This window comes from Vicugna pacos, chromosome 7 (assembly GCF_048564905.1).
Source record: "Vicugna pacos chromosome 7, VicPac4, whole genome shotgun sequence".
NCBI classification, from domain to species: Eukaryota; Metazoa; Chordata; class Mammalia; order Artiodactyla; family Camelidae; genus Vicugna; species Vicugna pacos.
Genome location: NC_132993.1, coordinates 62,402,162 through 62,415,397, shown reverse-complemented (window position 1 = coordinate 62,415,397; position 13,236 = coordinate 62,402,162). Strand labels below are relative to the sequence as shown.

At 36.3% G+C, this 13,236-nt stretch overlaps 1 pseudogene; it reads left to right on the top strand.

Moving 5' to 3' along the window:
* The first annotated feature begins 2,482 nt into the window (after positions 1-2,482).
* LOC116281266 (chromobox protein homolog 3 pseudogene) lies at positions 2,483-3,022 on the top strand (annotated as a pseudogene).
* Positions 3,023-13,236: the final 10,214 nt, after the last annotated feature.

Genomic DNA, 13,236 nt, shown 5'->3' with positions numbered 1-13,236 from the left:
AAGGCTGGAGGAAAAGAGCTAGAAGTGATCAAAGACCCGTGTCAGAATTGACTTTTAAATCATCATCATCATCATCATCATCATCATCTGTTAACCATCTATTAATACAATTAATCTTTTATTTCTGAGGCGATCTTGAGTGCTTTGAATTGGAATGAGACAAACAGGCAGAAATGTATCGTTAAAGAAAGAATTTTTTAAGAACAAGCATTTTGAAGTACTCATCTGTGACTGAGAATCATCACTTTAGGTTAAACCTGATTGAAGATTTGAGAAATATACCAACCAGATTGAGCAAGGATATGAAAAGATGCTTAAAATTATTAGTCATTAGGGATGTAAAATAAAACCACAATGAGATACCACTATATACCTGTTAGAATATCTTAAAAAAAAAAGGAACATATCAGGTGTTGGCAAGGATGTAGAGCAACTGGAACTCTTATGAATGGCTCATGGGAATGAAAATAGTTCAACCACTTTGGAAAACAGCTTGGCAGTTTCTTGGAAACACACACATTCATGTCATATGACCAGAACTTTTTATCTCCAGAATCAAAATCATTTGTGTCTTTGTATAAACTATTCAAGAGAAAAAGGAATATATGGCTATACAAAGACACGCACAATGTTCATAGCAGTTGTATCTGTAACAGTCAAAAAACGGAAATAACAAAAATGCCTGTCAACAGGTGAATGGATAGATAAATGGTGGTATATCCATATAAAGGAAGACTACTCAGCACTAAAAGTGAACTACTGATTTCATGGCCACACAGATCAATCTCATAATCATGATGCTGAGTGAAAGAAGTCAGACAAAAGGGAGTACATCATGTATTGTTCCATTCATGAAATGGTCTAGAAAATCCAAATGAATCTATGGTGACAGAAAATAGAACAGAAGTTACCAGGAGATGGGGGTGGGGTTATGGAAGCGCAGGAGGGAGAGATTACAAAAGAGCACAAGAAAACTCCCATGGGTGATGCACATGTTCATTATCTTGACTGTGATCATGTTTCACAGGTACAGTCATAGGTCATAACTCAGCAACTGAACACTTTAAATATGTGCAGTTTATTATTCTCTAATACAGCCATTACAACAAAAGAAATAATGCGTATGTTCAAAAATTGGAGGATGATTTAGTTATGTTGTGTAACAGTTACATTTTTTGAACACCACCTTTTAAAAATGTTTTTGAAGAGTATTTAACATCATCAGAAAATACTCATGATATTGAGAGACAAGCACAGTTCTGATTTATAATGGTCCATAAACATTTGTTGAATGTCAAATAAATGATGCAGTGTTAAATGAAAAAATAAAGACACACAAAATGCATATAAATTTATTGTGATCCCAATTGTGGTAATTCTCTTGTCTCTCATGGTTGAAAGAAAATGCTTCAAAATGGGAACTTCAGGTATCTCTGTGAGGTAGAAGGACAGATGATTTTTATTTTCCTTCTTATGCTTTTGGGGCTTCTCTATAGTTGATCTTCCATTACTTTCACAAGCAGACAAAGACCCAGTCTTCGCTCTCTTAAAAGATTCTTTCCCACATGGGGAACTCACTGGTGCAAATATTTTTAGAAAATATATCAATCTAACTGGGGCTCATAGCATCTCTTCCCACCCTTCCTGCACGGGAACCTGCTCCCCATGCTGAGGGTGTTTGGTGTGCAACGGTGGTGGTCCGGAAAGAAAAGGAGTTAGACCAGCTCAAGCCTGCAGTTAGCTTGTGATGAGATACAGCCCAGAAACGCCTACTTATAAATATGTTTCATGTAGACTCAGGAGTTCACATACCTTTATCGCTTCACTGTTAGCAGTCCCTTGATAAAACAAGGGGAGAATAAATACCATGGGCCACCCCCAGCACAGCTCCTTCAGGAAATGTTCACCAAGAATGTCCTGCTGAGAAAGGGGGAGCAGCTGTACATAGGTGTTCCTGGGAAATGCACATAATTCTTCAGTCTTTTATCCTATCAATGGTGAGTCTTATGCATTTTGACTTCTCTCTTCCTTGCGTCAAAAAGAAGAGTGCTAGGCTTGGGGGTGGGGGCAAAGGAGGGAGGCTTGTGAAAGTAAGGGCCCAAGATGGGGAGGAGCTGGGAGAACTCTCATGCACAAGATGTGTCTTTATTACCGGCCCCCACACCTGAGGCACATCTGCCCTGTGAGACTTCCACTTTGCTTCTTCTGCCCTGTGGAGAGGCGCACAGAGGGATGCTGTCTGCACTGAGGAGTGCTGTGCCGGGATGGGGTGGGGCTGGGGTCTGAGGGAGAGATGTCAGTAAGGCTCGGGGGAGCCCTTACACCCCACTCTGCCAGGATGTTGGGACTGTACCCACAGCCTGAAACATGAAAATTAAAAATAAAAGGGAGCTGGCACTTGAGGTGTGCAGGGCCAGAGACGTGGCACACCCGGGGGCAGCTTAAAGGCTGGGAATAATACCTCTTCAAGTTGGCAATAAAAATGGCCTCCAAGAAAACTGCATTGCCAAACGTGGGGAAAAAACAGGATGCAGGATGGAAAGAGGAAAATAGGAGAGGCAGAGCCAGAAGAACTGGCGGTGGAAGAAGCAAAAAACAGACAGGCAGTGAAGAGGAAGGTAGAGTGTTCCCGCAAGTGGAAGGGAGTACAGGTGCTGAGAATATTGAGAACCTGGAGACGTCTTAATTCTCAAACAGCTAGTAAAGAAAAAAGGCGGTACAAAAATAAAATCTTTATCTGGCAATGAATCTGATGAGAGCAAATCAAAGAAGAAGAGATGCTGCTGACAAACCAAGAGGCTTTGCCAGAGGACCCCATCGTGAACAAACACCTGGGGCCACGGACAGCAGGGGAGAACGGGTGTTTCTCATGAAATGGAAAGAGTCGCATCAGGCAGGCTTGGCGCTGGCAAAGGAGACAAATATGAAGTGTTCTCAAATTGTAATTGCTTTTTATGAAGAGAGACTAACTTAGCATTCTTGACCAGAAGATGAAGCTCAACAATTGTGTGAATCACCATAGAGTATATACATATATAATCTGATGCATATAATAAAGTCTGGTCTTGGTGTTTTGGTTTATTAGCGTGAAGAAAGCTCTAGATTCTAATGAAAATCAAGTTTGATATGTTCGTTTTGAAGTAGCAGTGCAGGAGCTGGGGTTTTTGGTTTTGTTTTTGTTTTGTTTTTGTTTTGAGTCTACAGTACTGGTTATATTGAACAAATAAATAAAGCTTTCTTCATTGCTTCCTTTATCAGAAAAGAACATTTGACACCATGATACATGATTTCCTCTGCATTAGAGAACAGCTTTTCTAAAATGGGGGACATCTCTATAGTCATTAATCAGATTTCGTATTTAACTCATATGTGCCTAAGGATCTTTCTGGTTTTTTGTTTGTTTGTGTGTGTGTGTGTGTGTGTGTATACATTAACTACGTATGTTTTCTTTTCCTTCTTTGTTTTCTCTTTCTTTTCTTAAAACATTTACCAAGACAAAAATGCCATTTTACAACCATGGATAAGCATGTGTTTCTGGGATGCTATCACTCTGAGAAATTTAGGATATACATCACTTCAAGTTAAATTGAAAATTGTCCTGAAGTCTTAACTTTTAAGTTAAGAAGATGCTTCTGTAATTGGATAATTTAAATATAAACAACTTAAACTGTACAAAAAAATCTATATAACTACAGTCATATAAATGTAAGTTTCTTTGCCAAACACCTGACAGGAAGATGTTATCACTACCAACAACCTCCCCACCCAGATGAGAAAACTAAAAAAATTCTGGTGTGTTTTAATTAGCCACGCAAGACTTAGCTAAATGGACATTTAAAGGTTCCTTCTAGTGAACCCTTTCTTTACTAGAAGTTGAAATCCCTGTGCTGTGTTAACTAAGAGGTCAATGGGTAAGACTTTGCTCATGGAAATCTAATCAGTTGGTTAGAGATGTTGTCAATTTAGGACCTGCTGGAATAAATGGGTGAACAAACTTTTGAAACCTGAAGTATTGATCTGCATGTTTTTTCTTTACCCCCCACTCATTCCTTACATGTAGACATAATCTTTTCAGTCTCTGGGTTACCAGTTTAGCAGAAGCCTGGAAAAACAGTAACTGCAGTAATCAGAATGCTATCCAACTGTATATTGTTTACTTTATTATAATTACTGGTGAACAATGGCCAATAAATCGTTTTATATTAAGAAAAATAATAAAGTAGGTATGCAGACTTTCACTTTTGCAAATTATCAGCAGTTAAAACATTTTAGCTAACTTCTTCCTGTGTTAATTATTTAAAGAGTTATAAAGTAAATGTGTGAAAATGTGTTTCTGCAAATACCTGGGACCTTTATGCTGTCTGAATAATCTCACCTTTTAATTTATCAGTTTGAAAATTTATCTTCAGGTACTTAGCTTAAGTATTCCATCCTCCCCCACCCCAGATTTCCCTAGAATTTTAAGCCGGACCGCTGGTCACTCCATCACAGCTCTTCAGCCTTCTGGAGTTTACCCTCAGCCTCTGCACCTCCTCACCTGGATCATCAGGCCACAAAGGCTACATCACTGGGTAAAAACTATGGGAATACAGGCCCTATTGCCAGCTTCAGGTCAGGGTTGGCAAGTGGAACAGGTAGTAAGGAGAGTCCTCTATGTAGGAGCAAAGTTCTAGGTATCACAGGCAAGAATATACAAGCTTTTTTCCTTAGAAACATTGTCATACATGGGAATTAAGTTCTAGAATGTGATGGCAATGGTGTGTAACCACTTATTTGTGGTTAAATAAGTTTTAGTGGCTCACCTAGGCAGAGAAATTCTTTGAAAGTTGATATGCAAGTGTGTGTATATATACATTACAACCTATGATGTATTTATATATTTCTATATAAAAATTTTAAACCATTTATTTAACTTGAACCTTTGAATAAGCAGAACATGTTCCCCAATTATGCTTGATAATGGGATTTATCACATTTCAACTCGAAAAACCAAATGATGTAGAAGAGTTATATGGTCACAGATTCCTTTTTTTATTTTATTTTTAAATTTTATTTTTAATTTTTTTTGTGGGATGAGGTAATTAGGTTTATTTATTTTTAATAGAGGTACTGGGGATTGAACCCAGGACCTTGTGCATGCTAAGCACACACTCTACCACTGAGCTCTAACCTCCCCCTCCATTGATTTCTTTTTAATCATGTCACCATTGTATACAATCTGGTCATGGATCTGAACTATCTCATTTTACAAATTGTTCCCTAACACTTAGTTGAACAATAGCTAACTCATAGTTCTCTCTACCACACTATTACAGAATCATTCAATTTTGTATGGGCAATAGTTATTTCATAAATAATTTAAGTCCATTCATTATTTTTAAAAAATGTTTTTGTACCCCAAGTGAATTCTACACATTTGTGAATAATCAGTGAAATTCTGAATGTGGTATTGATTAAAATATTGAGAGAATTTGAAGAATGATCTTGGTATATATCAGCATTCAAAAATGAGATATCCATAATTATTTTGAAGAGAGAATCTTTAAAAAGTCTGCAGTAAAAGCATTTAGGAACTCTGGAATGAAACCTGGCAATTTAGGTCTTGGGAATCAACTTTAGATTACATTTAAAATGCCATTTTCAACATGTAAGCCCCCAGATTTACTCTTCAAACTAAGGTATGCTTGTCAATAGGTCACTGTTCTTTTTAAACATAGTTTTAACTCAGGTGAGAAGTTGATTTTTGCACTAGTGTTTGAGTTCTGAGGATTACAGATATGTGACATTTACACTCTCTTGCACACACAGAGAAAAAAGGTCATTTTGAAACAGAAAAGTGCTTCATTCCATAAGCATGCCATTAATGCATGATTCAAGATGTCATGGTTTGGATGAGATAATCAAATTCCTTAGATGAATCAACTGAAAGCAGCTGCTTCATTTAGAAATGATTTAGAGATATGTAAATTATAAGACAGTAGATTGAAAAGGAGAGAAAAAGAGATAAGTGTCAAGATATTACTAAAAATACAAAATGATTAAAAATTGTCATTATGACTTTTGGGCCAGTTAAAAAATTTTATGCTCATTCGTCTTTCAAGGAACTACCTCCAAATGAAAATACAGCTCTAGTTCTACTATTAACTAGTACATATTTGATACTGACATACACACCATCATTTTGAGACTATGATTTGAAACCCTTGAAAATTATCATAGAACAAACGAACAAATATTCTTTGAAAATCCCAATCCAAGCAAGTTTATTCTTGATAATAATAACAATTCATGTTTATAAGGTGCCTTTCAGTCAACTTTTAAGACTCTGTGCATAGATGTGGTTAAATATGCATGGTCATATATCACTGTCTTCATACATCATAACCCAAATGTTTCAATTCCTTGGGCATAAAGTAACTCTTTATTTCATATATGAAAATACAATCTCTACCCTTGCCACACAAATTCTCTACAAATAGCACCTTCTCGTTTATGCTCCTATACTGCTTGTGCTGAAGGATTGTTAATGCAATCTTTTCTTAAAGCAATGTTTTAAAAATTCTTTAAAAACAAAACACCTGTGTTTTCTGGCAGGACAACAATGTATCAGCCAAAATAGCTTTATTTAATGACTGACTGTGGTTAGCTAGCGCCCCATAATTCATTTCATAATTGGAAAAAAATGTAACATTTGCTGACATCATCTGAGTGCTGATCTGGACCCACTGAACAGGGAGTTTTCCAACAAAAACGATTTAACTTTCCACTTCACAATTCAGGAAGAATTTCGAATTAGGGCATTTATGGAGCCTAGAAATGGTTTTCATTTTCAACATTTTAGTTAAAAATTTGGACAGGAAAGAAGACTGGACATAGTTTAATGTCCAAGACAAAATTTCATCTGTAAAATTTCACTTCTTATGCATATTGATACCAGTCCGAGACCAAAAATATTAATCTCTGAAGAGAAAATAGCCTTAGAAATAAATCTAATGAGTGAAGACAGGTAGAGTTACCATCTGAAAGAGTTTCTTGAACAAATATGTATTCACCCGATTTTTGCCTACCTAGACCTCCAGTCTATTTGAAAGTCTGCAGGGCAAAATACATATGGATTGCATCAATGATTATTTAAAAGTAATGCACTACCAGTTGTAGCAGTATTGCCTGACAATGATACAATAATTGGTTCAAAAATTTATACACTTTACTGCAAAGATGGTTAAAGACTATCTACCCTAATCTTTCTTAAGAAAGCTCATCTTTATATATGATAGGAGACAGAGAAACTTATTTTTAAAGTTGCCATCATCAATATTTTTGCCTTTTCTCTTTTGTGTATACCCTTCATACTCTATCTACTTCTCTTGGCTAGACTTGCCTCCAAAGTCATAACCTGGGTTAAATCTACCTGTCTGTTCACCTTGAGCCCACATCTGAGCAGCTGAAGGGACTCAGAAACAAAACAAAACAAAACAAAACAAAACAAAACAAAACAAAACAAAACACATTACACATGTCCTGGTTTCTCTTTAAGTTCCACAGCTACAAATCTCAGGTGGGCACCCAACATGTCTGGAATCTTACTAAACTATAATATTTTCACCATCCTTCTTACCTATCTTAGTCTGCTCAAGCTGCCATAACAAAATACCATAGACTGGGTGACTTATTAAACAGCAGAAATTTATTCCACACAGTTTCATAGGTAGGGTAGTCCAAGATCATCAGTGCTGTCCAATTCCACTTTCTGGTAAGGACCCTCTTCGTGGCTTGCAGATGGCTGTGTTTTCACAATACAGAGGTATTTCTCTCCATCTTCTCCTTCCCCTCGCTCTCTCCCTCACTCCCTCGTTCTCTCCTTCTTCTAAGGCCACAGTCCTATCAGGGTAGGGCCCCACCTTTATGGCTTCATTTAACCCTTATTACCTCCTAAAGACTCTATCTCTAGATACAACACATTGGGAATTAGGGCTTCAACACACACATCTTAGGAAGACCACAGCAGTCCCCAAGTGATCATTTCACTCGCCTTTGAAACTCCTATTACTCAGTTTTTCCCCTACTCTCATTGCTTACTACAAGCAGATTATTTTATACTTATCAGGAAAGTAGCAGCAATTAGACAAGAACTCCATCACCTTCCCCCATGAAAACTACCAGCCTATTCACATCACTACTCCTCCTCTTCAACCTCCTTCTCATTACTACAGATGACGTGGCTTGGCCCAGGTCAGAAGACAATCTGATCAGGGCCTCCACTGTGTTCCCGCTCTTTCCCAGTGACTTGTTTCTATAATTATCCCCAGTCTCTCAGATCCATATGTCCTTTGAATTGTTGTTCCTTTTCTCTGTTCCTCCTCATAAAAACCATCTTCAAAGAGTTATCTAGAGTTCCTGTCCTTCCTTTTTCAATTCACATTCTCTCCTAACCTACCTCAATCGAACATCGGTCCCTGAAATTCCATTGCCCCTGTCGTTCCTTTCTTGCTTAGCTTCTCAGCAGTATTCAAGAAAGTTGATCACCTCTTCTTTCTTTTAAAAAATATTTATCAATTTTTTAACTCTGGTAGAACACTTAACATGAAATACACTTTCTTAAAAGATTTTCAAGTGTACAATATAGAATTATTATCTGTAGGCACAACGTTGCAGAGCAGATCCCTAGAACTTAACTCATCTTCTGTCTTGAAACAGTTCCTTTTCTTGAAGTCCACTGCACCATACTCTCCTGGTTCCCTTCTATTTCACTGGCTGCTGCTGGTTAGTCTGCCTCATGGGCTTTATCTTCTCCTCTGCCTGAATGCGGCAGGTATGATACCTCCAGGGCTCTAACGTCTCCTCTGAGCTCCAAACTAGATATCCAGGTCCCTATTTGACATCTTCACATTGACTTTAAATAGTACAGGGATCTCTAATTTAATGTGCCCAAAATAGAACTTCTGTTTGTCATTCCCAAGTCCAGCCTTTATGGATTTTTCTCTCATCCATCTGGTTGCTTAAGCCAAAAACCTAGCAGTCGACATTAATTCCTCTTCCTTATTCATGCTTACATCTAAACCCTTAGTAAGTCCTGCTGACCTTGCCTCTAAAAGCATTCTGAAAACGTCTACTTTTCTGTTTCCACTACTACCTTGTAGTCTGAGCCACTGGAGATTCTCTTCCTAGTCAGCTAAGGATAGCAGGGTTCCCTCCAATTCCCCACCCCCAGTACAAATGGAATCTCAATGGATGGGTATGTGGTACCCAGAGACCTTTTTAAAAATAAAAATCAAATCATGACCCTCTCTTGCTTGAAATTCCTCTCATAACTTTTTGTTAAAATCAGAATAAAATCCAAACTCTTGACCTAGAAAACTATAGGGCTTGCAGCATTTTCAACGTATTCTGTGAGGAAATTGAGCTCTGCAGAATAATTTCACCACTAAGTATAATGTTCGCTATGGGGTTTTCATAGATGTCCCTTATCAGGTTGGGGAAGTTCCCTTCTATTCTTAGTTTTATCCTGAAAGTGTTGAATTTTGCCAAATACTTTTTCTGCATCATTTGAGATAATCATGTGATTTTGTCCTTTATTCTATTAATTTGGTGTATTATATTGATTTTCATATGTTGAACCAAGCTGACTTTACTGGGATACATTCCAGTTGGTTGTGGTGTATACTCTTTTTTATACGTTGCTGGATTTGGTTTGCTGGTATTTTGTTGAGAAATTTTTTGTTTTCTCATGATGTCTTTGTCTAGTATTGGTAGTAGCATAATATTGACCTCATAGAATGAGTTTGGAAGTGTTTCCTCCTTTTCCATTTTTTTAAGTTTGTGAAAGACTGGTGATAATTCTTCTTAATGTTTGGCAGAACTCACCAGTGAAGCCATCTGAGCATGAGCTTATCTTTGTGAGATGTTTTTATTTATTATTAATTTAATCTCTTCCTTTGTTATAGGCCTAATCAGATTTTCTATTTCTTCTTGAGTCAACTTTGGCAGTTTGTATCCTTCCAGGTATTGGTCCATTTCAACTGGGTTATCTAATTTGTTGATATACACAATACTCCCTTACAGTCTTTCTTATTTCTGTTAGATCAGAAGCTTATTACTTATTTTAAAATATTACTTATTTTCATCATTTGAGTCTTCTCTCTCTATTCTTGGTAGTTGAGCTAAAGGTTTGTCAATTTTGGTGATGTTTTCAAAGAACCAACTTTCATTGATTTTGTTTTCCTATTCTCTATTTCATTTATTTTTGACCTAATCATTATGACTTCCCTCTTTCTGTTTTCTTTGCATTTAGTTTTATCTTCTTTTTCTAGTTTCTTAAGGTGGAAAGTTAGATTACTAATTCGAGATTTTTCTTTTTCAATGGGCATTTATTGCTATAAGTTTCTCTCAAAGCACTACTTCAGCTGCATTTCATAAATTTTAGTACATTGTTTTCATTTTCGTTCATCTTAAAGTATTTAATTTTGCTTTTCATTTAGTCTTTAACCTATTGATCATATAGGAGTGTGTTGTTCAATTTCCATATATTTGTGAATTTCCCAAATTTCCTTCTATTATCGATTTCTAATTTTAATCCATTGTGGTTAGAGATTATACTTTGTATTATTTCAATCCTTTTAAATTTATTTAGACTTGTCTTATGGCCTAACGTATGGTCTATTCTAGACAATGTTCCATGGGTCTTGAGAAGAATGTGTATTCTTTTGCTGTATAGAATGTTCTATAGATGTCTATTAGGTTTACTTGGTTTATAGTGTTGAGTCTTTTGTTTCCTTGTTGATATTCCATCTAGTTGTTTTATCTATTATTTAAAGTAGGGTATTAAATTCTTTAATTATTATTGTCATCTTCAATTCTGTTTTGCTTCATGCATTCAGGGGCTCCGTTATTAGGTACATATATATTTTTAACATAGTTAAAAGTTATACCTGAAATATGCCATTTTAGGTCAAGATAATAAGTCATTTAATATTAAATGCAATTATTTATAAAGTTTGAAAAAACACTATAAAAATTACAATACACCTTATTCTGTATAGCTGATCACCATAGTTTCCTAAGGTTCACTTAATAAACTCTCAGAAAACAGTTATTAGTGGGTCATACAGCTTAAGTCTTACATTTCTATCCAGATTTGTAAACTTTGAGTTATTTTTCCATCTTATTTATTTTATTGTTGTCATTATGGGTTGTATTCTTCCTGAAAATGAACAACTAAAAAGTCACCTGGATCTAGGAATCTGAACAGGGTCATTTAGATTCATGCTCTTTCTTTTTCTTCTTTTTCCACTTATTCCATCTCTGTGTTAGCTTCTTTTTCAGGTGGATAGTTTCCTAAACCCAGAAGAGAGAGAGTTCCTCTTTCCAATGGTTTCAACATTCCAGGATTGAGTTTCACACTATCTCTGAACCAGTCAGTGTGAGCAGAAGTATTGAATGTTTGATTACAATGATTGAACAGGCCTGCGACCTACAGCCCCTATAATGCTGGTAGTAGAATCAGCCCCAACCACCCACAGGATCTGAGAGTTGGGAAACAGTACTTTCTCAAAAGAAAACCGAGGTGCTCTTATCAGAAGAAGGAAGAAATGTTGGGTAGCAAAAACAAGAGATGACTCATGTTCCTGATGTATCAGATCATAAGAATCACCAGAATGAGTGTTAAAAATAGAGATTCCTGGACCCTTCCCCATTCTTTTTGAATCAGAATCACTCAGAGGAGCTGTCCTAGAATTGGTGTCTTTAACAGAATTAATGACTGCTCCACTTAAGTCACTGCTTCTGCTAAAATGTAAAGAAGTACTTGGAATATTCTTTTTCTATCCATCTCAAGATATACTTCCCACTTAAGTTATACATCCAAGCTAAAGAGAAATAAACAATCATTGACTACATTTAAGTTGTATAGATAATTACTTCAAATTGGTATGGGGATGATCTGAAATAGATACTAATATTTCTCTAAATCATCAGGGAATTATTTACCCCTTTGACTTGTGCAGTGTAAAATCAATGACAAGTTTTATTCTAAATTAAAAAAAAAGGGAAAAATGAAAACACAAACGTTTCAAATTCAACTTTTTTTCCTCCCAAAAGGCAAAAATAGATAATATGGCTTCACTCTGGATTTGTTAAAAGACCATCTTTTTCATGTCTTGAATTATATTCACACTCCTCATCACTAAATATCCATTTAGGCTTTATTGCTGGAAGAGAAGACATCCTCAGTATATTGAAAAGTGACAGTGAGCACCAACGAGTTACTTGCTGGTTATATGTTAGCTGTGTTGGCTGATTTAAATGTGTGATATGTGAAGTGGCTATGAGAATGAAGGTTTACTGCCTGTTCGTGCTTTCACAAAGGTGTGTTGGCTTTTCTGGACTCTGTACCTTGTGGATCTGAGTTTTAAAGCCAATATGTACCACTGACAAAGGAATTTAAGCTGTAACCGATACATATGTACAATTAGCACCATAAAACTCATTGTGCTTTGAAATATTGTTCAATAGCAATAACAATAATAACAGCAAAAAATAAAATTAAAAATAATCTTTATCTTTCTCACATATTTACTGTTGTATTAAACACATTAGATGAATAATCTCATTAAATCTTTACAGCAATCCGATGAGGTAGCTACTATTATTATCCCTATTTTATGATGAGGAAATGGAAGCACCAAATAATCCCTTTGAGTTCACACAGGCTATGAAATGGCTGAGACAAGTTTTAAATGCAGTCTGTCTCCATCCACATCCACCTATCTTTTCCTCTTATTGACTAATGGATTTACAATGCCACTGGGATGTGTGCAGTAGCAACGTGTTCAGTGGACACAAAGGAGGACAAGATTAGCAAGTTCATCTTAGGTATGACTGAATCAATGACCTTGATGTCATTAATTCGGTATTCCACTCAGAAAAATGAACTTATTTAGCACAAACTTGGGTGTTTTGAAATACTTGGAAGTGATTAAAGCCTTGCATCTGGATTGAAGGCTCTTGGGCTGAGAAAGAACAGGCATCAGAAGACCCTGCTGTCTGTTGCTATGGAATAAACAGATTAGATTCACAGAATAAAGACAAATGAACATGAAAGTAGAAACCCACACCGTCTAAATTCAATGACAGCACGACCTGAACTCACTCATTTATGGCCACCACTAAGAAGTCCTCATTTATTCAACCCTTGTCTCCAAGGAAAATTTTAATTTTTTTCATAAAAAATTCATCTCT